Source organism: Mastigoproctus giganteus, chromosome 6, assembly GCF_048544385.1.
Source record: "Mastigoproctus giganteus isolate SK-2022 chromosome 6, ASM4854438v1, whole genome shotgun sequence".
Classification (NCBI taxonomy): domain Eukaryota; kingdom Metazoa; phylum Arthropoda; class Arachnida; order Uropygi; family Thelyphonidae; genus Mastigoproctus; species Mastigoproctus giganteus.
In genome coordinates, this window is record NC_143580.1 from 133,603,937 (window position 1) to 133,630,185 (window position 26,249).

The window sequence follows — 26,249 nt, forward strand, 5'->3', positions numbered from 1 at the left end:
TCAACTGTCTGGTTGCCATCCTCTGCACCCATTCCAGCAGATCTGCATTACTTCCTAAAGTGAGAGCCTCCTGACCTGTATACAGTACTCAAGATGCGGTCTAATCATTGGCTTATACAAAGAGATAATCACCTCCTTATCCCTGCTTGCAAAGTATCTGTATATCATTGACAAAACCCCATGAGCTGTCCCGGCAGCATACCTCCACTGCTTAGATAATTTCATGTCTGACAGCACAATTGCCCCCAGGTCTTTTTCATTCTGCATTAACCTGAGTGTAGTACCACACTGTTGATAAGTTGCTATGGGGTTACTGCTACCCATATGCAGTACCTTGCATTTGTCAACATTAAACTTCAATGGTATTTCTTATCCCATTGACCCAATTTTGCCATCTCTCCTTGCAGTAGCTAACCTCAGTGACAGTCATTAACCACCCTGCCAACCTTTGTATCACCTACAAACTTAGACATTAAGTCTGATATACCTTCATGAGTGTCAATCATAAATATTGAAAACAACAATGGACCCAGAACTGAAATCTGGGGATTCCACTAATAACATTAGTCCATGAAGAGCAGTGACCATTGATAACAACTGTCTTCTTTCATTTAACCATCATAGTAACTTGCCATTAATGCCACATTGATCCAGTTTCACAGCAGGCCTTTATATGCAACAGTATCAAAAGCCTTCCTGAAATCAAAGTATATGATACCAAAATAATTTTTTTGCATCCAGCACTGCACCATAGTAACCTATCAGATTGGTTAGACAAGCCCATCCTTAACATATCCATGCTGTGATTGCAGTATAAATGCATGCCTGTCCAGATGGTCCTACATTACTTCTTTAACCAGTGATTCCATTATTTTGCTTGGAACAGACATTTAGCTAACAGGTCTGTAATTACTCATATTGCCTTTTGGTTCCCTTTATGAATTGGGGACATTTGCACATCTCCAGTCCATAGGGACCTCCCCTGAATCCAAGGATGATCTAATAATTATGGCTAAGGGTTTGCTTACCTCCTTTACTGCATCCCTTATTATAATTTGATAGATTCCATCTATCCCAGTGTCATTTTTATGTTTTGCTTCCACTTTCCTTTCAGTTATCACAAAGCCACTCAGCTCCTCCCGTTGGAGTTTGATAAACTTCTGATATCCCCTTCCCTAAAGAATTCCTCATGTGTGAATGTAGATGCAAAATGCCTATTCAATTTGTCTGCAACCTGAGCAGGGTCATCAACAGTTAAACTATAGACATCAAGTGGCCCAATGTGATTTGAAGCCTTTCCTTCTACTTGTAAAATAAGCATAGAAGTCTTTGCAGGATCATCTAGACAAGACTCCAGCAATAATTCAGACACAGCATGCATTTGTTAAGGGAAAGTCTTGTCTGAAAATTTTGATAGGATATTATGATGTGGTTACAAAGGAACTGGATGCAAAAAATAATTTTGATATCATATATTTGAATTTCAGGAAAGCTTTTGACATGTTGCACATGGAAAACTATTGTACAAATTGGAGCAGAATGGTATTAAGGGTAAGTTGCTACAATGGATAAAAGGATGGTTAAGTGGGAGAAGACAGAGGGTGGTAATTAATGGGTGCTGCTCTTCGTGGACTAATGTTATTAGTGGAGTCCCACAGGGTTTGGTTTTGGGTCCACTGTTGTTTGTATATTTATCAATGATATTGATGAAGGTATATCAGGCTGAGTGTCGAAGTTTGCAGATGATACAAAGGTTGGCAGGGTTATTAATGGCAGTAATGGCAGTGTGCTACTGCAACAGGATCTAGATAATTTGGGCAGATGGGCTAAGATGGGCTTTGCATTTGTCAAGGTTAAACTTCAGTGGCAACTGAAGTTTAACCTTGACAAATGCAAAGTACTGCATATGGGTAGAAGTAACCCCAGAGAAACGTACCAACTGTGTGGTACTACACTTAAGGTGGTAGAAAATGAAAAAGACCTGGAAGTAATTGTGCAGTCAGATATGAAGTTTTCTGAGCAATGCAGACAGGCTGCCAGGGCAGGTCATGGGGTTTTGTCAATGATATATAGGAATTTTGCTAGCAGGGAAAAGGAGGTGATTGTCCCTCTGTATAAGGCAATGGTCAGGCCACGCCTTGAGTACTGCGTACAGGTCTGGAGGTCTCATTTTAGGAAGGATGTAGATTTGCTTGAGCGTGTACAGAGAAGGGCAACAAGATTGGTGAGGGGAATGAAGGGATCCTCTTACCAAGAGAGGCTTAAGTTCTGCAAATTGCAGTGGCTGGAGACTAGGCACCTGCGCGGTGATCTGATTGAGGTGTATAAGGCCTTGAATGGGTTGAGCACGCTGAATTCTGATGGGATCCTTCCACTTGTTCAGATTACAAACCTAAGGGGGCATAAATTCAAATTAAGAAAAGACAGATGTAGAATAGATGTGCGTGAATTTTCCTTTAGCCAGCGGGTGGTTAATTGTTGGAACAAACTTCCATCTGTCGTTGTGGAAGTTGATAGGTTGAATAAATTTAAGGAGGAACTGGACAGGCATTTGGAGGGAGTGGTGTGATTTTTTTTTTTTTTTTTTTTTTTTTTGGCTGATGCTGCATAAGCTCATACACTTGCTTTCTTGCATTACATGCCACTACTACTATCTCCTTTGTGACTTGAGTACTGACTAATTTATATCTCTCATAGGCTTCTGTACCACCTGATAATTTATATGCATCCTATGCATATTTTTTTCTCTGTCACATGTCTCAATAGTTCATCTGACATACATTTAGGTCTAAGCCTTGAACAGTATTTCTTTGTTGGTATAAAAAGCTAGTAGCTTCTTTTTAACTACTTCCCTGAATTCTTCCCATTTACAATTTGCTGTTGGTAACATCATCAGTCAGTCCCACTACACAGTATTTAAAAACGATCTGAGAACCCCTGTAGTCACCTTTACTAAAGTAAAAGCCTTTCCCTTTACCCTTGACAGTCGTTATATTGTTAATTAAATTCCGTATCTAGGACACTGTAATTGCTGCTACCCAGTGGGTCTTTTACCTGCAGATTCTTAATGCATAAAGAATCACTGCTGATAACCAGGATCAAGGGTATTGCTTCCTCTGGTCTCCCTCACATGCTGCTGTAGAAAGCAATCATCCAAGAAATCTACAAAATCTTACTAGTCTGTCAGTGACAAACCTACAAATTCCAGCCAACATCTGGAAAGTTAATAACCCCCATTATGAGACATTCTGATTTACTGACCCACTCTGTTTCTCTGTAGAGCTATTTGGTATACTTATCACAAGCCATTAGGCCTATAATACACTCCTACTCTCAATTTTGTTTTCCCAGCACTTATATCACACCCAAACTGACTCAACATTGCAGTCATCACCCATGTCATCTGGATGCATTGCCTTAGAGTTAATGTGCTTTGTAAGAGCATAACTCCACCCCCCCTCTCTTGTCCTGTCTGCCCTTCCTCTATATATTGTACTCTCCATGTTCAAATTTAGCATCACTGATGCAGAAAGGCGAGGGAATGACCACCGCATATACCTGGAGTAATATGGCCTTAGTTGCTAATGCTCCTGAAAACCAAATAACAAACAAACAAGCATCACTTATGTGTGAGTGACACCATGTTTCCACTATTCCAAATTTCTGCATTTCATGACTTAATTAGTACTTCAAATTCATCAAATTTATTTATAAATACTCTTGGCATTAATGCACATATTCTTACTCTTAGTCACCTAATACAACTCATGTATTTATTTGTTCCATGATGATCCACAGCAGGGTTCTTATTCAATTATTGTGATTTTGCCCATCCAGTAGCAATATGTAGGGTGTTAAATGCATCACTGGCTTTTGTTTCCTTAGTACAGTCAGTCCTCGTATAACACGTGTTTACACTACACTAATTTGATCATACACGATTTATAAATAGGGGAATGATATCTTATATAACACAAACCGAATTCACTTATGCACGATTCGCCTTTGTGTTTACAAGAAATAGCAGTCCAATGCGGAATCACCCCAACTGAATGGAACACGATAGGAATGAAGAGAAGATTCTGAAAATGTATTTATGTGTATTTATACCATAATAACGTAAAAACCAACACAATTCCAGCTATCGGTATAATCGCAAATGCAATTTAGATCGAGTTTACTACAAGTTTATAACAGATTCCACTAGTAGAAACGCAACTGGAAATTGTTTTTATTGTTTTATGGTAGTAAACCCTAGAAATGTGTTTTAGTAAAATGTGAGGTGTTAATAGTGTATCTCTGCCTTTACGGTGTTGTTTATTCAGTTGCACATGCGCGCAGCTTTGTTTATGTGTATCAAGCGTGCCTCCTCATTTTGAAATTGTGCTTTATTCCCTAAAAATGAGTAAAATACTTAAAAGATGTGAAAAGGAAGCATCCTGGTGAAGACACTGCAGATTCAGAGAGAAAAAGAAAAGCAATATCGATAAACAGAGGTGGACTGGGTCAAAAATTCTTACCCGGGAAAATTTGTAGTGGCCTCATATGGTTTATGGCCAAAATCACACTGGCCTCTGGCCCACCGGGGTTTCCCCAGTAAGGCTTTATGGCCAGTCCGCCTCTGTCGATAGAGAAAAAATATGAAATTGTGAAATGCTTTGAGCGAAATGAAAGACCATGTGATATTGCACATGCTATAGGCCTAAATGAGGCAATGCCGAGAATTACAAAGAATGCAGAGAAAATAAAAACTTTCATAGCAGGAACAACTCAAAGTGTAATTAGAATCCATTAGATTAAGACACAAAGAATTGGAAGAGATGGAACGACTGTCATCTGTTTGGATAGAAAATCAAATAAAAAACAAGTTTGCTTACGATAGAAACAAAAGCATTAGCAATATTTTATTACTATTATTTATTGTGTTTGGTAATGTTTCGGTTACAAATGTGTGTTCAATCATGGGTGGTCGGCACCTAACCCTATTTTTCCCATAGGGCCTGTTGTTTATATTGCACGATTTTGCATTGCACGAGGGTTTCTAGGAACACAACTATCGTGCTATACGAGGACTGACTGTATATATAATCATTATGATGTCCCTTCTTTATTTTCAATTTCTGTCTGATTCAGATTATATTTTGTGGTGTTTCATATTTAAAGTATATCATTAGAAAATGAATCATTAATTGCAAAAATAGCCTGCATTTCCAACTGCATTCTGTCAAGCTCTGCTTAATTTTTTTTTTTTTTGCAGTTGATGCATATGCTGTTTTGTACACTTCGGTTAATGTCCAAAGAATTTATTACAGAGTTTGTTGACATTTACAGAGAAAAATTCCTGTTTATGGAAAGTTAAGTCAAGGTATTATACCAATAAAAAATTTAAAGAACAAAGCATATCTTAAAGCTAAGAAGTTGTGCCTGTGAGAAAAAGCCAAATGGGTTGGGTAGAAATAGGCATGCCACTTCTGTATAACAATAACAACACAGTGATGCAATGTATGAAATCTTTGCTGAAAAAAAAAATGAAATGTGTACAAATTCACTAGACTATTATATATTTTTATGTGCAGTAATTTTTGTAATGGTGAAATTTGTAGATTTTTGTTTTTTAACAATGAAGATTTTATGCATCGTATCAGTGTGGTTACACAAGAAGTAACACAGACGAATAGTTTTGTTTTTTACAGTTAGAGGAAAAAATACTTTGAAAATTTGGATAATAAAACTTTTTTTTAATACAGCTGGGGTATTTGATAACAGGAATTCTACTGTAGTAAGTGAATAACTACATTTCATATTTTGCATAGGTTTTAGCAAGTATTGTTACATGTTTGTTTGTTTCTTTTAAAAAAATTATCTTTTAATCCTGGAACAAATTTTAAGCAGCCAGTACTCTATATGAACAAAGTGAGGGAGGTAGGAGGAAAACGTACTTTTAGGACATATTTTGTGTGATTATAACCTGTTTAGAAAAGTCTGGATTTCAGTACTATTAAAGACTGGAAGAAATAACAAGACCTCTTCAGTTGAGACTCCTCATCTTTTCCATCAGTATGGATTGTGTTTTGAGGCTGTGACTGGAATCAAGATGATGTGATATAGTATTCCTTATATTTCAAGATAGTAAATCTAAAACAGTTTTCTCAGGAGGCTGCTGCATTGTTCACCAGACCAAACCATTTGGTAACTTTGGGAGGCAGCTTGTGACTGGAGGAACTCCAAGTTGTTTGTGTGTCATGTGCAAATACTCATATTTATTGAATTCATACATTCTCTCCCCCCCCAACTATTTTTACCTGATCTATGCCAGTGCATCGTGAATAGTCAGACTAATACAGGGGTTTTCAGTAGGGATGAAAATTGGTTTTTGGGGGGTGAAAAAATTGTGTATTACAATGGTTTATGGCCCTCCAAAGTTCAACCCTACCTGACAATATCTTATTCTTTAATATTTAATTTCTCTCATTGGGTTTTCTTATCCCCTGAGACAACTGATTTTTAACATTAGGTATATTATATTAGGAGTGAGGGAGAAATTTTGATAAAAGGAAGATAGTGGGTATGATTTAATTCAACCGCCTTTTCTTTTCATAGGCATTAAATGCCTAAGTGCTTTCAGAGCTGATGTCTTCACAATCCTTGGCATTTGTGCCTTTCCTACGGCTCTCTTACCTTGGCAGCAGCATGGTTTATTTTTTTATTCATTCTTTTGTTTCAACAGTCAATATATGAGGCATTGATGGGATGAGAAAATGTTTCACTCTATTGTTTCTGTTTTCTAAGTGATAATTAGTATTGATTTATTGTTTCCTTGTGGAAGTTGTTTATTTTTGATACACAGAGCTTTTGTTACTTCCTTCGTTCTTGGCGCCACTCAGTAGTCCTAGCCTTCCCTAAAACTGAAAAGGATCAGTCAGATCTATGAAACTGTTGGCCAATATCTCTTAGCAGTTGCCTTGGTAAGACATTAGAAAAAATGATTCATGCTCGATTAGTGGTACCTAAAATCTCATTCGGTAAAGAACAAGAACCAGTACAGTTTTAGAAAAAATCGGTCAACTCTAGACCACATGCTCAAGGCAGAATCCAACATACGGAATGATTTTATCCGTAAAAAGAATATCTCGTCATGGTCTGCCTGGACATTGAAAAAGCCTTTGATACAACCTGGCACTATGGCATTCTTCAAAGTCTCTATGCCACAGGACTTTGGGGTCAGCTACCAATAATCATACAGAGCTTTCTCCAAAATAGAACCTTTCAGGGGCATTACTGCAATTCACCATCCTAAACAGTTGTCCAAGAAGAAGGGGTCCCACAAGGATCAGTTCTTAGTGCAACACTCTTTGCAGTTAGGCTAAACAATGCAACAGAGAATATTCTGGCTAATGTCGACACTCAGGGTTTCACAACGGGTGAGTTTGGGCTTGTAAGATCCAGGGTCCTGAGCTGGATATCATCATTCTTCTCCTTCTTGGTAATTCCTTTCTACCTCTGATCCTTGCTCTCTCTCTCTCTCTCTCTCTGAACTTGGTGCATCATGGCTTTAGTTGCCCATGCTCCATAAAAATCAAATCTCTCTCTCTCAGGGTAACTCGGGGATTTTTTTTTTTTTTGGCTGGTGTGCTATAAGCCTCACAGGCTTGAACCATATGTCTAATAATAATAATAACTTATCTATATGCAAACGGCCTTACAATATCCTGCCACTCGCAAAATATGCACTCCATTGAATGATAACTGCAACTCAATAAACAAAATACAGTCACGGGCATCCCACACTGGCTATCGGCCCTCCGCAACAAAAAGTAAAAAGTATCAGCTCCAAAAGTATCTTTGTAAAAAGTATCAGCTCCATCCAGATCCCGAGCTAAAGTTAGGAACCCAACCAATATCATTCGGCAATAATATCCGGTTCTTGGGTCTAGTACTGGACACTAAAGTTATTTTCTAGGTGCAAATAATGCAAATGCAAACTCAGTGCATGAAAAAGATGAATATCCTCAAAGTTATCTCTTTTATGGCATGGGGGAGCTAATTGCTTCACACTTATATCTTACCTTAATAAGATATTGTCTAGACTATGGAGCCCCAGTTTATGATATTGCATGTAAGACAGCATTGGCTTGTGGCTCAATCCAATCCAGCATAGTGCTGCCAGGATTACTTTAGGAGCATTTTTAAGACATCCCCAGTGCAAAGTTTGTATATAGAAGCCTATGAACCTCCTCTACATCTTAGGAGAAAAGTATTGCTGCTTAACTATGCAGCCAAATTACGTAGCCTCCCTTGTCACCCCATCTGGACATATCTCTGTGATATATCCTTGAACTGATATATCCATGAAAACAAACCTACTGGTATCTGGCTACAAGAGCTAACCCAACATTGGAACATCTATCTTGGAAAAATCACCTTTCAAGCTGTAGATGCAGTTCAAGCACCATGGGAAATGTATATATTTCTTTTCAATAACTATTTTCTTCAGTGGGGAAAACACTCCCTATCAAACTACAATCTTAGACAGTTACATGTGGATCACCATTGGCCAATGCACTCAGTCTTCATATATACACAGATGGCTACAAAACTGATATATCCATGGGAACTTCAGCAATTAGCTTACATCCACTGTTTCTGTCCAATTTCCACTTGAATGCAGTTTTTTTACTTCTGAACTATATGCAATCAAAATAGCTTTAAATCTCCTTAACGATCTTCTAAACACCCAGGTCATCTTTAAGTGCTGTGAATGCCCTACGGAATAAATCACAAAATTTCCATCTACTTCTCACACAAATCAGATCACAGTTATGTCACCTCAATAAAAATAAGCTGACTGTCACATTTTGCTGGATACCCAGCCATGTTGGAATTCCAGGAAACGAGCATGCAGACGAAGCAGCAAAACTTCCTGCTTGCTTTGATTTCGTCCCAGTTCCTTATTCTAACTACAAGCCAATCATACGGCGGATATGTACTGATATGTGGTCTGAAATGTGGCATAACCAGAGAGCCAACAAGCTTCTTGAAATGAAAACAGAATCCACAGCTATGAAGATCCAATTCCCGATTAAACAGGCACAAAGAGGTCATGCTTGAAAGAGCACAAATTGGCCATATGCATGCAACACATCTATTTTTACTGCTAGGAGAAGAGCTTCCACTTTGCTCGCATTGTAGTTCCATTCTTACAGTGAAGCATATTATTATTGAGTATGTACATTACCATTCAGCTAGAATTGCAGGTTTCAGATCTCTACTTAACTCACAAAAACCTCTGCAACTAACCCACTTGGAGATGATGCCAATTTATCAGAGATGTTTACTTATCTAACAATGATCAACATATACAGTCACTTCTAGATCCATCTCCTTTCATATATTGACCAACACTCCAAAGTAACAAGTGCAATTTGGCCATAGTAGCCCTTGCGCCAATAAATCCCACTCTAACAACAACTATGTAACAGCCATGCAGATTGTGCTCATGTAACCACCCAGCTTGGATTTGTTAATATCTCCCTCTATTGTAGACCTGGAGAGGCTATAACACCAAGCATACAATATCTCCAAAATGCCCATGCACTACTACCTGTAAAAAGAATGATAGTCTGCATGGATGCCAACTGTAGGTTCAGATTATGGCATAGCCATAATGATGACCAAACTGGTACCCACAACGGCCAACTGTTGGTTGACTTCATTGCAACAACCCCATTCGTGGTGTTAAACAGAGCAATATCGATGTAACAATAGGAATAACTTCAATAGCACATAAGTTTACTGACTGGTGTGTCCATGAATCATGGACGACATCTGACCATAGAGCTATACCCTCAACCTAGTCAGGCAGATACAACATTCCCCCCCCCCCCCCTCCATACTATGACATAAGCAGATATAATATAAAGAAAGCAGATTGGGACACCATCACAGCAGCAATAAATACCTCATTACAAGGAAACATCTCAGAAGGCTTCGACAACTTGGAACCACTTGACCATGTAACAAAAATGATGGAAATCATAACTAAAGCTTGTAATATCTTCATGAAAAAGCTTAAACTGAGAAAAAATTCATTTCCTAGAAAATCTCTGGTGAAGGGTCCAGCAACCCAGAAAAAATTTTCAAAAAACTAGATCAGCCTGCCCAGAATCTGAAGTAAATGATCTCAAAGAAATCTATAGAACTTACACGAATGAATAGACCTCTCTCATAAGCAAAAAGGGGGAAAAAAAATCTTGGAAAGCCTTTGTGGGAACTGTTGTAAGACTCCATAAACTAGATACCCTATTCCCTGCAAGAAAGCAGTTTCTAACAGAACAAAATTAGATTCACAATTGAAACCAATCCTACAGCAGTTGAGGTCTCTGAACCTTGCCATAGGTTCAGAGACCTATGGCAAGGTTCAGAGTTGTATACCCTACCCCTTGGAAGGAGGCAAATCTCAGACTTATATTGAAAAACCTGGACAAGAATCCAACCGATCCTAGGTATTACTGTTCAGTAGCTAAAGAGTATTCCATTCACTGATATCTGTGCTTGGTGAGTCATTGAGAGATTACTCTTGTACAGATTGTAGCTCACTATACTCAGGTGTCTTCCACTGACGATGCCATGAATTACATAGGTACTACAACTAATAGTACAGAGGGAAAATACATGCTGGTTATATCCATTGACTTTACAGGCACATTCGATGCACTTTGGTGGCCTAGCACAGTGTGCCCCCACAAGATGAGAGGTGTGCTGCAAACTTTGCTGAAGCTGTATACCTATAAATAAAACTGTGCATATTATGATTAGAAATTGACAACTGAGAACCTTTACCTATTGTAAGAAATTAACTGTACATTATTTATTCCCAATTATAGTTTTTATATATGTTTGTAATGCTACTCATTGTTATATTTCATAATACACCATTTTTACTGAAACACAATGTTGTATGTGTGGGACAGTAAATTATTTTTCACATGAGTATCAAACACTTGCTTTCTAAAGTTGTGTGTTTGCCCTTCCAATATTTCTTGTTTTGTCGCTGTGTTGACTGAAATAAGATGCCGCTCGTTAAAGTTAGATACATATGTGCTGTTCCTTAAAAGTGTATGGATTAGCAAAACGTCCTCCACATTTTATTATTTTATTGGCTTGTTTTGATATTTGTTTGTGCTATTTCAACTTTATTACTTTGTTCCTGTGCCGTGCACCCATCCTTTGTTATAAAACTATATTTTAAAGCGATAGATGTTCCCCTTCCTCTGTTCGAAGAGTATTGGTCTCACATCTATTACTTTCAGTTTCCTCGCAGCTGTGCTCTGAAATAGACAGAAAATTGTGATCGCAAGCCATAACATTGTTGAATTTACTATTTTATTTTTTTAAGAATGGGCAAGTTCCTTGTAGGGAATATTCCGTTCGTGAGTGCAAGTATTGAAAGTGATGAGCCCGAAAAAAGAAACAAAAATTAGTGTGCAGACAGTATAGTGATAATTATTTGTCTTTTATTCATCGTGAAGTCGTTGCCATCTGCTCTGAAAGGTGTGCTGAACGGAGTAGTAAAAGTCTTCAACTTCATCAAATCGCGGCCCCCTCAATTTATGGCTTTTTTTTTCTGTTTTGTATCAGGAAATGGGATCTGAACACACCGCACTCCTGCTACATACAGAAGTACGATGGTTGTCACATGGTAAAGTGTTAACGTGCCTTTTTGAACTTGAGGAGGTACAGACATTTTAACAGTTGAGGGCATTAGTATGTAGAGTTATTTGCAGATGATGAAAGGCTGACTAAGTTGGCATATCTTTCCGATATTTCTTGTTCACTTGAATGAGCTGAATTGAAAAATTAAGGCAAGAACAAAAAATTTTTGTTCTTGCCTTGTATGGATAAGATTCAAGGCTTTCAGAATTAGCTGGATTTGTGGCTACAACACATTGCAAATGGGTCTTTTGAGATGTTCCAAATTGTATGGTCACTTGCTGCTGGTAATAAAGTGGTGATGCACTTCATTAAAGAACATTTAGATAACTTGCAGCAGAAGTTCAAGGATTATTTTGGAGAGAGTGTTGAAGATTTCAACTGGGTTCGTGATCCTTTTGTTGTGGATGCAAAATCTGTTCTGATGAATGTACAAGAGGAACTAACAGATCTGTAGGTGGACAGAACATTATGATTAAAACATCGTGAAGTGCAGCTGGACACATTTTGGTTGTCAATAAGGAAAGAATACTCGGCTGGCTCCGAGATGGCAATTAATGTGTTATCACCATTTTCGACTACATATTTGTGTGAACTAGGCTTTTTGACCTTGACTGAAATTAAAATATCAAAGAGGGAAAAACTCAGATCCGTTGATGAAGAAATGAGGCTTGCATTGTCAACAATTGCATTATGCATCAGCCATCTGTGTTAAGCAAAGCAGGCACAAGTATCAAATTGAAGGTATGTGTAGAAAAATGAAATTCCCACCCAATATCTGGGTATTATCCTGGACTTGGCTAATAACAACTGACAGGAAAAGAACAAAATAGCCACAGCTCTCCAACAATTGTGTCAAACAAGCTGGGAACAATCAACCAAGGGGAAGTAATTAGGAAATAACTACCCCAAGTAGTGGGGCTAGTCTGTCCTAACCCTTCCCCCCCTCCCCATGGTACCTCCCAAGCATGTCCATTACTTTCTTACTCACTGGGCATGGCTCACTAAATGCCAAACTTTCACAGTCTAGGTCTGGTTGAGGACCCCCATTGTACATGCAGAAATGTTGAGGACTGGGCACATATACTCTGTGACTGCCCAATATATGATGACCAAAAGAGCATTTTAATAATTAAAATAGGACCCTTGCCAAGAAACCAGGAACATTTGTTCATTGCAGAAGATACATATTATAAAGCCTTAGCACAATATTCACAGGAATCCTTCCAAATCAGAAGAGCTGCCCAGCAACAGGCAATCTCCAAACAATACCAGTTACAAATACTCATGTGACCACAAACAGAGTAAACTCCAGAACTCTAGAAGCAGCCAAACCAAGAATCTCTTGATAAATTGCCAACAGAAAATCTACATGAAATAGCACCATGAGTGATCCCTACCATACTGACAAAAAATATATAGCACTGCTCCTTTCCCCTATATGGACAGCTCCTTGGAACCTTGCATAACCAACTTAACCTGAATTGATTATGGGACTGGACTTGACATGCAGCCAGGATTTCATAGAATTTGTTGTTGGTAACATCATCAGTTGATTCCACTGTACAGAATTTAAAAACTGTCGCAGACCACTGTAGTCACCTTTACGGAAGCAAAAACCCTTTCCTTTACCCCTGATGGTAATTATATCTTTAAGTAAATCCCACATCAGTACACTGTGATCACTGCCACCTAGTGGTTCCTTTATCTGGATACAATTCAATGAGCTATTCTACTTGCCACCACCAGAGCCTGCTGTATCGTAAATACCCCTGCTGTGCAAGTATTAGCCAGAACCATGCCCTTATATTTGGAAGTTACATGAAGAGGCCTGCATTACAGACTCAAAAATGAAATTCCCACCCAATATCTGGGTATTACCCTGGACTTGGCTAATAACATCTGACAGGAAAAGAACAAAATAGCCACAGCTCTCCAACAATTGTGTCAAACAAGCTGGGAACAATCAACCAAGGGGAAGTAACTAGGAAATACCTACCCCAAGTGGGGCTAGTCTATCCTAACCCTTTTGCAGTGCTTATGTCACACCAAACTGACTCAACAGTGCACTGTTCATCTATATCAACTGGATACACTTATTTCGGTTTTATGTTTTTCTTAATTAACAGCATAACCCCTCCTCTCTTCCTATCCTTTCTGTACACATTGTACTCACCAAATTCCAATTCTGCATTACTAATATCTGTGTGACACCACGTTTCCGATATCCCAGCAATATCCACCTTTGATGTCTTCACCAACACTTCAAATTCATCAAATTTATTTACTATACTTCTAACATTGGTATACATGCATCTATTCTTATTCTTAGTTACCCTAACATATCCCATATACCCACCTGTTTCACGATGACTGCCATCAGTCCCTAAAACCCCCAGCACCCCTCGCTCCAGGCCGCTGCTTATTCTAATAGAAGTAGTGCAGAAATCACCTTCACCTCTGCCTGTGGCTACTTTTAACCTTTTAGTCCGTGAATCCCCCCAAGTTTTCAGTTTTCCGTCCCACCTAACACTTCCTCGATAGCATCAGCAAATATTCTTGCACTCTTTCTATTTAAGTGTATCCCATCCCTGTAGAAGCAATCTCTCCTGTCAACAATCACAGAGCATGCTGAAAAAAATTCTACCTCTTGAGCCTTGCACATTCCTTCCAGGGCCGAATTTATTGACAAGGCTCTCATCATGCATTCCCTCCTATCGTGTCTGGGCAGAATTGCAGACACTCAAATTTAACCCTAACTCACGACTTATTTCACCACCAAGCTATCTGCATTGCTACTGGTGCGTTTAAATAATCTCCTGTTCAAAGTCTATATGTTGAGATAAATGAACCATCCTTATCGCTTCAATGAAAAAATTTATCTCTACAGTATGCTTTTAAGCTGAACTCCCTGCAAGACCACCCCACATTGACATCCGTTTTTGAGCAACTATGGGAAAATCTTTATAACACATGTCAGACTGCTCTTGAAGATGCTACTCAGAGAGCGAAGGACAAGGTTGTGCTATCCATTCTCCTGGCATGCTCAAATACCAGTATGTGACTTCTCCCTTAAGAAATGGATGAAATCTGATACCCCTTCTACCTTCAGCTCTATTCAGAACACCAAGCTAAACATTCTGCTTGCCAGTTTACAATCATGTGTGGGATCTGCTGCTGTTGTCTTTTCAGGACATACTTTATCTGAGCAGATTCCCCCCGAATGCAGTATATACGCTACAGAGTTGCATAACAAAGAGTTAGCCTTCGATCACATAAGAACCCGACAACACCATCGGTTTATTATATATACTGATTCTTTGGGCACACTACAGGCTCTGTCTGTGATGAGATACACCACTCATCCAACCCTGTTCGATTCAGATGATATGCCCTCTCTTTGTGAAAGTGGATTCAATACAGTGGGGGGCCCTAACATCCGATGGTAATTCGTTCCACAAAACCCATTGTAAGTTGAAACCAATAATACATTGATTTCCTGTAATTCATTCCCTAACAACACATAAAATAGGTATTTTTTACATGTTATACTTCATTTTTAAATTAAAAATGAGTGTTTTATAAAAATTATTTATTAATAGTCATAAAACATCTTAAAATAAAAAAAACAATAAATTAGCATTTACCCTAGACTTGAAGTGCAGAACTGATAAAATCAATGGTGGTGTTGGTGGGACTATATCAAGCGTCAGGTGTCTTTTCAGTCTTGTCTTTTGCTGCTACTGGCATAGAAATTGTCCGAAGTGGACTGTTTTTGATGACTTTTTTGTAGCTTCCTGAAGTAAGAAATGACTTCATCTTCCATTTTGCACATCATGAGTTCAGTGTTTTCAATGTCAGGGTGTTTTTTAACCATTTCTCTTAAATGCTCCCAACAAGAAATAACAGTCTTCAGCCAACACGTTTTGGGTCTTTTTCTTCCTCTTCCTCTCCAGTGTCACTCTCTGTCATTTTCTCCAACTGTTGTAGCTCTTATTAGTATTAGTAATGGCCGCATGGTGCAAGAAAGCCTATGGCTTATGCTGCACCAGCCAAAAAAAAAATCCGAACAAAACAATGATAAAAACAAAAAAATAAATAAATAAATAAAATAAATAACCAAATAATAATAATTAATAAATAAAAAAAAAAAAAAAATATAAATAAAAAGGAAATTAAACCTATCATCCTATGCGCTTCCCTTACCCGAAAGTACTATCCAGATGACCTTTGAATTTCCCCAAACTGTCGGCCTCTACCACCCATGAAGGCAACTTATTCCAGTAATTTATAACTCGCTGGCTAAAATAAAACTTCCTGCAGTCCAATCTAAACATTTCCCCCCCGTAACTTGAATTTATGTCCTCTAGTTCTAGCATCATTTATAATCTTGAAAATTTTGTCCTCATTCATTTTACTGATGCCTCTCAGAGCCTTAAACACCTCAATCAAATCTCCTCTAAGGTGTCTAGTTTCCAAACTCTGCAACCCACATATTCGAAGTCTTTCTTCATAAGGACGCCCTTTTGCCGATCTCACCAGGCGAGTTACCCTTCTTTGCACCCTTTCAAGAAGCGATGTCTTTCTTTAGGTACAGTCTCCATACTTGAACGCAGTATTCCAAGTGTGGTCTAACATAAGCTTTATATAATGGGATTATCACGTCCCTATCTCTACTTGCAAAAGTTCGATAGATCGTCGATAGGACACCATGGGCCTTCCTTGCAACCTGTTTACAATGCTCAGAGAATTTCGTGTCTGACCGTATCGTGACACCCAAGTCCCTTTCCTCCAGTACTGGGTTTAGTTGAACTCCACCAAGTGAATAAGTTTTCTTGGGATTACTGTTTCCCAGGTGTAATACCTTACACTTTGTTGGATTAAAGCACAGCTGCCATTTTTCTGACCATTCCTGAAGTCTATCTAGGTCTCTCTGAAGAAGCTCAGCTTGACAGTGATCATTAACTACTCTACCAATTTTAACATCATCTGCAAATTTAGACATCACGCCTTCTATCCCTTCATCAATGTCGTTTATGAAAATTAAAAACAACAGTGGTCCTAATACTGATCCTTGGGGAACCCCACTTCTTACATCAACCCAATCTGAGGAATAGCCATTTATCACAACCCTTTGCCTCCTGTCCTGAAGCCATCCTTCTATCCATCTAAGGATTTTCCCAGTGATTCCAACCTGTTCCAGCTTATAAAGCAACCGCTCATGTGGGACTGAGTCAAAAGCTTTGCTGAAATCTAAATAAACGATGTCGAAATTATTCCCTAAATCCAGCTCGTGAGTGACCCTTTCGAAATAGCGAACCAGATTTGTTAAACATGATTTTCCCTTTACAAAACCATGCTGAGTATCCTTTAGAATTTCAATTCAATCCAAATGATCCTGAATTCCACCCTTGATCATTGCCTCCATGATTTTCCCTACTACTGAAAGACTGACAGGTTGATAATTTCCAACTTCACTTTTAGAGCCACCCTTATGTATGGGAGATACATTTGCACTTTTCCAATCCAGGGGAATCTCCCCAGAGTCTAGTGATGCTCGCATAATTAGCCTCAATGGTTCAATGCACTCGCTTGCCGCCTCTCTTAAGATTATAGGGTGTATTCCATCAACTCCAGGAGCCTTACTGGTCTGTAGGCTCGAAAGTTTTTTCATTAAATAATCTTGCGAAATTTCAATATCGTTAATTACATATTTTTTAACTTCGCTCCCACAATTTCCCATTGCCACAAAAGGCTTTTCATTTGTAAATATCGATGCAAAATAACTGTTGAGTTCATCTGCAACAGCAGCTGGCGTATTTATTACTATCCCCTTTCCCTTACGTAAAGGTCCGATCTGGTTTGTCCTGCTCTTCTTGGCATTTATATATGTGAAGAATTCTTTATCCCCCCTCTTTGCTCTGTTTGCTAGTGATTTCTCATAAACTGCCTTCGCCTGTCGAACCTTTTCTGTGGCTCTATTACAGATCACCTAGTAGCTGTTATAGGCTTCAGTACTTTTTATTGCTCTGTGACCTTTCCATGCCACCTTTTTCTGCTCAAGTAATGTGGTAACTTCACTATTCATCCAACTTGGAACCCTTCTCGTGGAGTATTTTTTTAATGCTATATACGCATTCAAGGCATCTGTGATTAATGTTTTAAAAGCGTACCACAGTTCAATTGTATTCATTCTCTGCGCGATATCTACCCAGTTAATAGAGGCTATGTAGTACCTTAAGGCATCGTGATTTCCTTTTCTGAAATTAAAACCCATTCCTTTGCCTTTTACTTCTGCTACCTCTCTCGTCATCATCCACCGTAGAACTCAGTGATCACTTCCTGCTACTGGTTCCTCTACTATCAGCCCTGTTATGTCATCTGATTCATGTGTGATGATGAGGTCTAGGATATTCTTTTCTCTAGTACTTTCCCTGACATGTTGATACAAATAACAGTCATCTAGTTGATTTAAAAATTTTGTTCCCCATGTCGAGTTTCCTTCCCATTTACTCCAATCAATTAGAGGAAAATTGAAATCACCCATAATAAGGCATTGACGCTTACTTGCCTCACCTGGTCTGTAGATTACTCCTACTCGCATTATACCTTTGTTTCCAACTATCTCACACCATACAGACTCTATACTAGCACGTGAAATGTCTGAATCCGGGAAAGCTATCATCGCACTCAGGCTGCTTCTGATAAGAAGCATTACCCCACCACCCCTTCTATCTACTCTATCCTTCCTAAATACATTATACAAGCCGTACTGAAACTCATCATCCCCAATTTCCGAGTGAGTGGCACCATGTCTCTGTAAGCCCTATTATGTCCGCGTTACTTGTTTTAACCAGCAGTTCGAATTTGCTCATTTTATTGACGACACTTCTAACGTTACTGTATAAACAATTAAGATTTACTGTTCTTGTATATTTAACAACCCTAACACAACCCTTGAAGTTTTTTAGGCTCTCTTCCCTGATATTAGCTACCCACTCACGTGAAACGTCTTTGCCCCCAGAACATCTAGATAATACGTCCAGTTGGGGTAACAGATAAGAACTCTTAAGGTATGTGCAAGAGTTACATTGACCAATATTATCAGATAAACGCGTGTCAGTATTACCCACATCCCCCCTAACTAGCAGTTTCCCTGAACCTTTAAGGTATCCTCAATATAATACTGGCAAAAACTTTTGCACCACCTTTGTTTAAGTGTATCCCGTCTCTACAAAACAAATTCCTTCTACCTACAAGTGTGGGCCATGCTGATAGAAATTTACCCCCTAAAGCCTTGCAGATTCCTTCAAGTAATCTATGTTGCTATCTCACGCTCACGAGCATCAATAAGGGCACCTCCATAGCCAGGTCGGAAGTTGCAGCAGTGCGTAGCACACGCTTCTTGATTACACCAGGGTTCGAGCCCGTCACCACTAAATACGGAGGATGTGGAAAGGTCAGGGAATGACCACCGCATATCCCAGAGCAATATGGCCTTAGTTGCTAATGCTCCTAAAAACCAAATGACAAACAACAAACAGCATCAATAAGGTCCTCCACATCCAATTTTGATGGAAAGAAGTCTCCAGGTACTGGTGCTATTTCTCCATTCTTTGCAAAACTGCTCTGAAGCCTGCTTCTGTTGTATGTCACCCTTTTATACTCTCTAATTCCAGTTCTATGTCCTTTTGCATGAAAATTTGCTCATATCAAGTTAGTTCTTAAAAAGAGTGACAAAATCCCTTTCTTTCATTATTGTCCCTTTGCATTTACCTCCAATTTTCCAAAGCACTGCAGAAATTTATCAACTGTCATGTATTACACTATCTCAGAACTTCTCACCTGATTAATGATTGCCTATGTGGATTCTGTTAGTGTCAATTCACTGGTGTTATCTTGACTAATGTTACTCGTGTTTAGATAAATTTGAAAAGTTTGGTGATGCAGTTTCTCTTGACAAAATGCAAAAGGGTTGCATTTTTGCAAATGGATAACCAGTTTTCTTTCTCATTGCTTGATAGTGCTCTGCTTCTAACTTTTAAATTAATGCAGATGTATCCCAAGGTTCAGTTCTTTCTTATAGTTTTTTTCCCTTGTATTTTAATGATCTTCATCTACTGACTTCTACATCAGCAAAACTATATCCATAGTTTTGCTGATGATAACACACTTCATTCCATCTTCCAGTTTAAGAGATTTTGCTCTGCATAAACATTCAACTTCTGAATCCTTCAAATTTGATCTGCAGGTAATTCTTCAATGGAGCAAAGATTACTCAGTTAACTTCAGTTCCTTTAAAATTCAGTCTTGTGTTATTTCTCACAACAAAGTCTTGCTCCCATGCTAATGTTGCTAACACTGAGATTTATAAGTAAGAACACATATCTCTATTGGGGATTACCCTGAATTCTAATCTCCCTCTTGGCATTAGCAAATACTGTTTCCTCTACATTAGAACAACTGAATTTTCTTTGTTTTGCTTTTACTCTGAGCACTCACAAATCTGAAATTACCTGCTATGGACTATAGTTCCTATATCTGAAGGTGACATTTTTTCAAGTACCTAGACTCTATCCAAAAGTGGGCATTGCATTTGGGTTAATTAATGACCAGCTGTCCATTTTAGATACTACTTCATGCCTCTTTAGAGATTTTTCATGGACACTGCTCTTCTGAATTGTCATGTAAGTCCACTGCTATCTTCCAAATGAAATGTGTGCCTCAGCCATTCTCTGTTCATCTGCACTTACAGAACTAGCTTTTCCTTTTTTTGTCATTTAACAGTTCTACTGCTGTTCTTTTGAACAACTTTCCTTCATGTGTTTCCCAAAAATTTAAATTTACAGAAATTCAAGTGTGATATCAAGAAGTATATTCTGTCTTCACAGCTGCCAAGCCCTGCATGGTACAGGAAGGATGGGCGATTTGTCCCTCCCACACGCTAGGCAAAGTATGTAGAATTTAAGTTTACCTTAAGACTTAAAGGACCTTAAGTTTACTTAACCTTTTTGGGTTAAGTAAATTCAAGATGACTGACTTTGCTTTGCACTTGGTACTAGCACAGTAGGGGGGCAATTGAATGATTTTGAACCACCAATTGTTTTTCTTATATAGTGAATTTTATTTGTGCACAATTTATACAGTTTTATTTTCACAATGTAAAGATTAGTATATCATCCTATTGCATAAGGATTACTCTGAAATACTGCATATAGGCTTGGAAACATCACTTAGGGAGGACATAGATCTGTTGTAAAGAGTACAGTGAAGAGGAACAAGATTAGTTGGGAGTGCAAAAGGATAATCTTACAGAGAGAGACACTAGGATTTTATAAATTTCAGTTTCTAGAAACTAGGCATGTGAGGGGTGACCTAATTGAAGTGTATGTGGCTTTAAAAGTATTAAGTAAACTAAATGCTGATGGTATCTTTGCCCTTTTTGAGATGAAACACATAAAGGGCATAAATTTGAATTGGAAAAGTATGGTCACAGAATAGTTGGCAAAAATTTACCTTCAGACAACATGATCAGTTCCAATAAACTTCCATCTAATATTATGGCGATGAATAGTTTGAATAAATTTAAAGGTTTGGAAAAATTATTGGAGGGATTGGGCAAATTAAGGGTTGTGTGTATGTGTTTTTTTTTTTTTTTTTTTTTTGTGGTATGTTAGCTTTGCTTCCTTTTGCCATTTTGTCAGTAACTAATACCTACTAGTAATCTATTCTTTTCATGTATGGGCTCTGGAAAGTATATACAGTAGACTCTCGATTTTCTGGGATAGATGGTAAAAAACAAATCCCGGATAACCGATTTCCCGGTTAATCCAAATATACAAAAGTCCCCGACATACGTAAGAGATACGTTCCAGGACTTCTTACTTAGTAGAGTTTTACGTAACTCGGGAATGACTAATAACATATTGCTACTATATTATTATTGACAAACCTGAATTCTGCATGATACTTGTTAATGTTTGGCCATTTTCATACATCCTTATTAGTTTGTTTCTGAACCAAATCGATGGCTTTCCTTTTGTTGGTAGATTTATTAGTACCGCTGTCACTTATTCTTTTAGTCGGCACCATGATAACGGTCAAGATGAAATTTTCTGAAAAGAACTTCACAGGGTTAAGGGGAAAACGCGCTATTATCATCTCATGCGAACTCACATTTTACTAAAGCACATTTCTGGGGGTCACTGCCATTAAACAATTTGCACCTTCCGGGGTTTTCTGTTCATGCATCTAATTATAAACGGGTAGTAAATTCGATCTTATTGCATTTCCAATAATACAGATAGCTGGAATTGTGTTGGTTTTTTAACTTATTACGGTGAAATGTGTTCCCTTCACTGAAATCTTGTCATATAAAAAAACCATAAATAAATTGTAAGAATCTTCTCTTCTTTCCTGTTTTTTTCCCCAATTTGTACGTGCCGTGATCATCGTTATTGATTGCCTATTTTATTTATTATTTTTCTTTTAAATTTTACAATCCTAAAAAAAAAAAAAAAAAAAGAGTGAAAAAAAATCTATCCGTAGTTGCGTAAGTCGGGAACTAACTGTATCGAAAAATGTTCAGCAACCTATGTAAGAAATATGGTGATAGATAAAAAACGAAAAAACTTACCACGCACTGCCCGCGGGTCCAATACGATGCATCCCTTTATTTTTTGCGATGTCAATTTTAAGTCTAATAACTTTCCTATATTTTTTTACGATGTCGATTTTATATCTAATAGTTTCCCTTTATTTTTTATGATGTTGCGTATGGTTTGGTTACCAACACCAACAATTCAGATTATAATGGTTCTTTAGAGATTTAACGGATGCACAGTTTTCAAACTTTTGAATAATTTCAAGTCTTTTGCTTAACTGAAAACACAACTCTTTTGTGTTTACCCATCATTTTCACGATTTCTAAACAAAAAAAAATTACTATAAAAAAATTCTGACATCCCTGACATAAATAACGAAACAAAATTTGTCCTTTTGTGCTGCAACGGAACGCAACAATCGTGTGACGCACTAAAAACAAACTAAACATTTGGTCTCTCTTTTTTTTTTTTTTTTTAAAGCAGTGGGTGTGAAGACAGCAGGAATTGCAAGATATAGAATAGGTACACTAATCTCCCAATGATGACTCATAATGCCGCTTGTCACTTATTTACGACTTGCAAAATATCTGTTTATACCTATTCTAGTTATTACTTGAATTTTTTGATTTCTGGTTGATTTTTTTTAATTTGGAGTCTTGAAGTGTCCCGGTTAATCCACTTCCCAGTTAATCCGATCCCGGTTAATCAAGAGTCTGTTGTACATAGATCTTTGGGGCATATATGCATATCTGTAGATATATGTGTATCTAGGGTTTAAAGGCCATTGTGAAGAGTTTGTTCATTAGTGCTGCCATCTTACCTGTGTTTCTATCTAAGTAATTGTTGACAGTTATAATAGATGGTAGCATGAAAACAGCCTGGAGAAGATTACATCTGTTGACCTCATTTGTCATATTTGGGCTTACAAATGCTGAAATTGAAAATTTTCTGCAGAATTCAGATTTCCAGAATTTGATAAAACCAAATCAAGTAATACACACAGACATAGAGGAAATTTTTGCAAAAAACAAGTATAAGGGGTTTTGTTTATTTCATTGTCTTTGATATTACTATTCCCTCTCAGAACCTTACAAATCTCAATCAGGTTCCCCCCCCCACTCTCTAAGGTGCCTAGTTGCCAAGTTCTCTAGCCTGTTTTTAATGTCATAGCATAACTCAACTGGTAAGAACATGTTATGGTGTCTTGTTGCCACTTGTCATACTTAATGAATGTCACTAGAATTATTGATTATTAATTATTTAAGGTCAATGTGAGTTGCCAATCTTAAGGAAAACAAACAATATTTTAGAATGCAGTTATAATTTATTTCCTGCTAATACATTTAATACAACTTTTAATTAAAAAAAAGCTTTTCAAAAGTATGACATGATAGGAATATTTTGAAGCCCTTTTTTGTTTGATGATGCAGTTAGTCCTGAGTTCTTTTAGTACTGCTACAATGCAATTATTATGGCCTACCGTAAACCAGCATTGCTGGCACGGAATGCCATTCAACTGTTATTGCATAGCATTTAACTTCTGAAAGCATAATGCTCTATAGTCTAATGCAGCGGTTCCCAACATTTTTTTTTTTTTTTTTTTTTTTTTTTTTTTACTCACAAACCCCTTTCAATGTAATATTTTTTATTGCGAACCCCTTTCAACATAATATTTTTAATGCAAACCACTAAGCTTATATTCTCTGAAATCGTATAATATTTCTGAATTTTTATTATAAAATATTTCCAGTACTACGTTTTTATAAGCGACATTGCATAATAATAAAAACTATTACAAAGTATTATTTATACTTTGTAAAGCAGTTATTAATTAGTCCAAACTAGATTTGGAACAAGCTAAGAGTAGAAAACTTGCTTCTTTCTGTAATGGTAGCCGAGCATTCTGGTCTCTTGCCAAAGCTATTGGCCGCAATATTTGCCCATCTCTGTTCCACTTCTGACAAAACCATATGGTTCTGTTGCCACATCAGCCAAAGATAAAGCTGATCTGCTAGCATCCTATTTTTCTTCCAACTCATGTATTGATGATCATGATAAATCACCTCAAACCATTCCCAGTACACTCCATTCAATGCATCCTCTGGTCTCCCACCAAAGGGTTGTCAGAAGGGTTTTGATGAATCTGATGCTAAGAAAGCTCCAAATTCTGATGGTATTTCTCCACTTGTTCTCAAAACCTGTGCCCCTGAACTTACTTCTGTTTAGTGTCATTTTTTTTTCACTTTCTTATTCCAAAGGTGTTTTTCCTTCTGCTTGGAAATTTCTTCATATCCAGCCAGTTCCTAAAAAGGGTGACAAATCCCTTCCATCCAATTATCATCCCATTGCAATTACTTCTACCCTTTCCAAAGTAATGTAGAAATCAATTAACCGCCAACTCTTAAACTATCTGGAAATCTTTCATCTGATCAACAATCACCAGTATGGATTCTGTCATTGTCGTTCCACTGATATTTTGTGGACGAATTCAATGGAAAAGTTTAGAGAAACTCAAGCCATTGCTCATGACATTTCAAAGGCTTTTGATCGTGTTTGGCATAAAGGTCTCCTAAATAAGCTTCCATTCTGTGGTTTGTCACTGTTCTTTGTAACTGGGTATCCAGTTTTCTCTCTGGCTGATGGTAGACGGCTCTCTGTCTTTTAACTTCTCCACTAATGCTGGTGTTCCCCAAGGCTCAGTTCTTTCTCGCACTCTTTTCCTCTTGTGTATTAAGGATCTTCTTCCATTAACCGGAAATCCTATCCATAGTTTTGCTGACAATAGCATATTGCATTCCACCTTCCAGTTTGAGAAACCTTGCCTGCTCATACAGCTTCAACTTCTTGAGTACCCACTGCCAAATCCTCAAATGCTGATCACCAGGTAATTCTCCAGTGGGGCAAAGAAAACTTAATTTCAATCCTTCTAAAACTCAGTCCTGCCTTATATCTTGTAAAAAGGATTCTTCTGCTCTTACGCTTATCTTTGATGACGCTCCGATTTTTGGGCAAGATCTTGGGGATTACCCTGACTTCTAATTTCTCTGGGCATAAGCACATTACAAATATTGCTTCCTCTGCATCTAAAAAACTGAGCTTTCTCTTTCGCTCTCGTCATTACTTTTCTTCCAAACAGCTGTTCACTCTGTACAAATCGCAAATCTACCCTACCATGGAATATTGTTCCCACATCTGGGGCATTGCCCCCAAAACCTCTCTCAGGCTTCTAGATTCCATTCAGAAGAGGGCATTTAGGTTAATTAATGACTCATCTCTAACAGAGTCTTTTCACTCACTGTCTCATAGACGTACTGTTTCTGCTGCATGCCTTTTCTACTGATACTTCCATGGGCACAATTCTTCTGAATTGGCTTCTATTATTCACGCTGTCTCTTTTAAAACAGTCCAAACATGTGCCGCCACCAGCCAACATCCATTTACTGTCCAACTTCAAACTCACAGAACCAACTTTTCATCTTCCTCGTTTATTCATTCAACTTCTGTTTTCTGAACAACCTTCCTTCATACTTTTTTCCTGAAAATTACAATTTACAGAAGTTAAAGTGTAATGTAATGTCAACAAGTATCTTCTTTCATCTTTTCAACTTTCAACCTGTGCACGGTACTAAGTACTATAAGTTATAAAAAAAAAAGTACCTATACATAATAATGATCCTTGAGATTGAAAAAATAGTTTAGTATTGAAAACATATTTATTTAACATAATATACTGTAATATAATAAACTAATTATAAGGAACTGTGGGAGATATGGTTTCTTTCTTTGGCAGTTGTTTACTTTGTATTTAATTTTATTTTACTTTATTGTTTATTATTAGTTATATTTTGTACTTTACAATAATATACCTATGTAAATCTAACCAAACAATAAAATAAATAAATAAACTATAAATTTTTAGTTTAGAAATAAACTATT

At 37.6% G+C, this 26,249-nt stretch overlaps 1 protein-coding gene across 2 annotated transcripts in view; it reads left to right on the forward strand.

Moving 5' to 3' along the window:
• LOC150084591 (WD repeat-containing protein 43-like) overlaps positions 1 to 26,249 on the forward strand; it is a 168,738-nt gene that overhangs the window by 39,451 nt on the left and 103,038 nt on the right. The window lies entirely within an intron of this gene.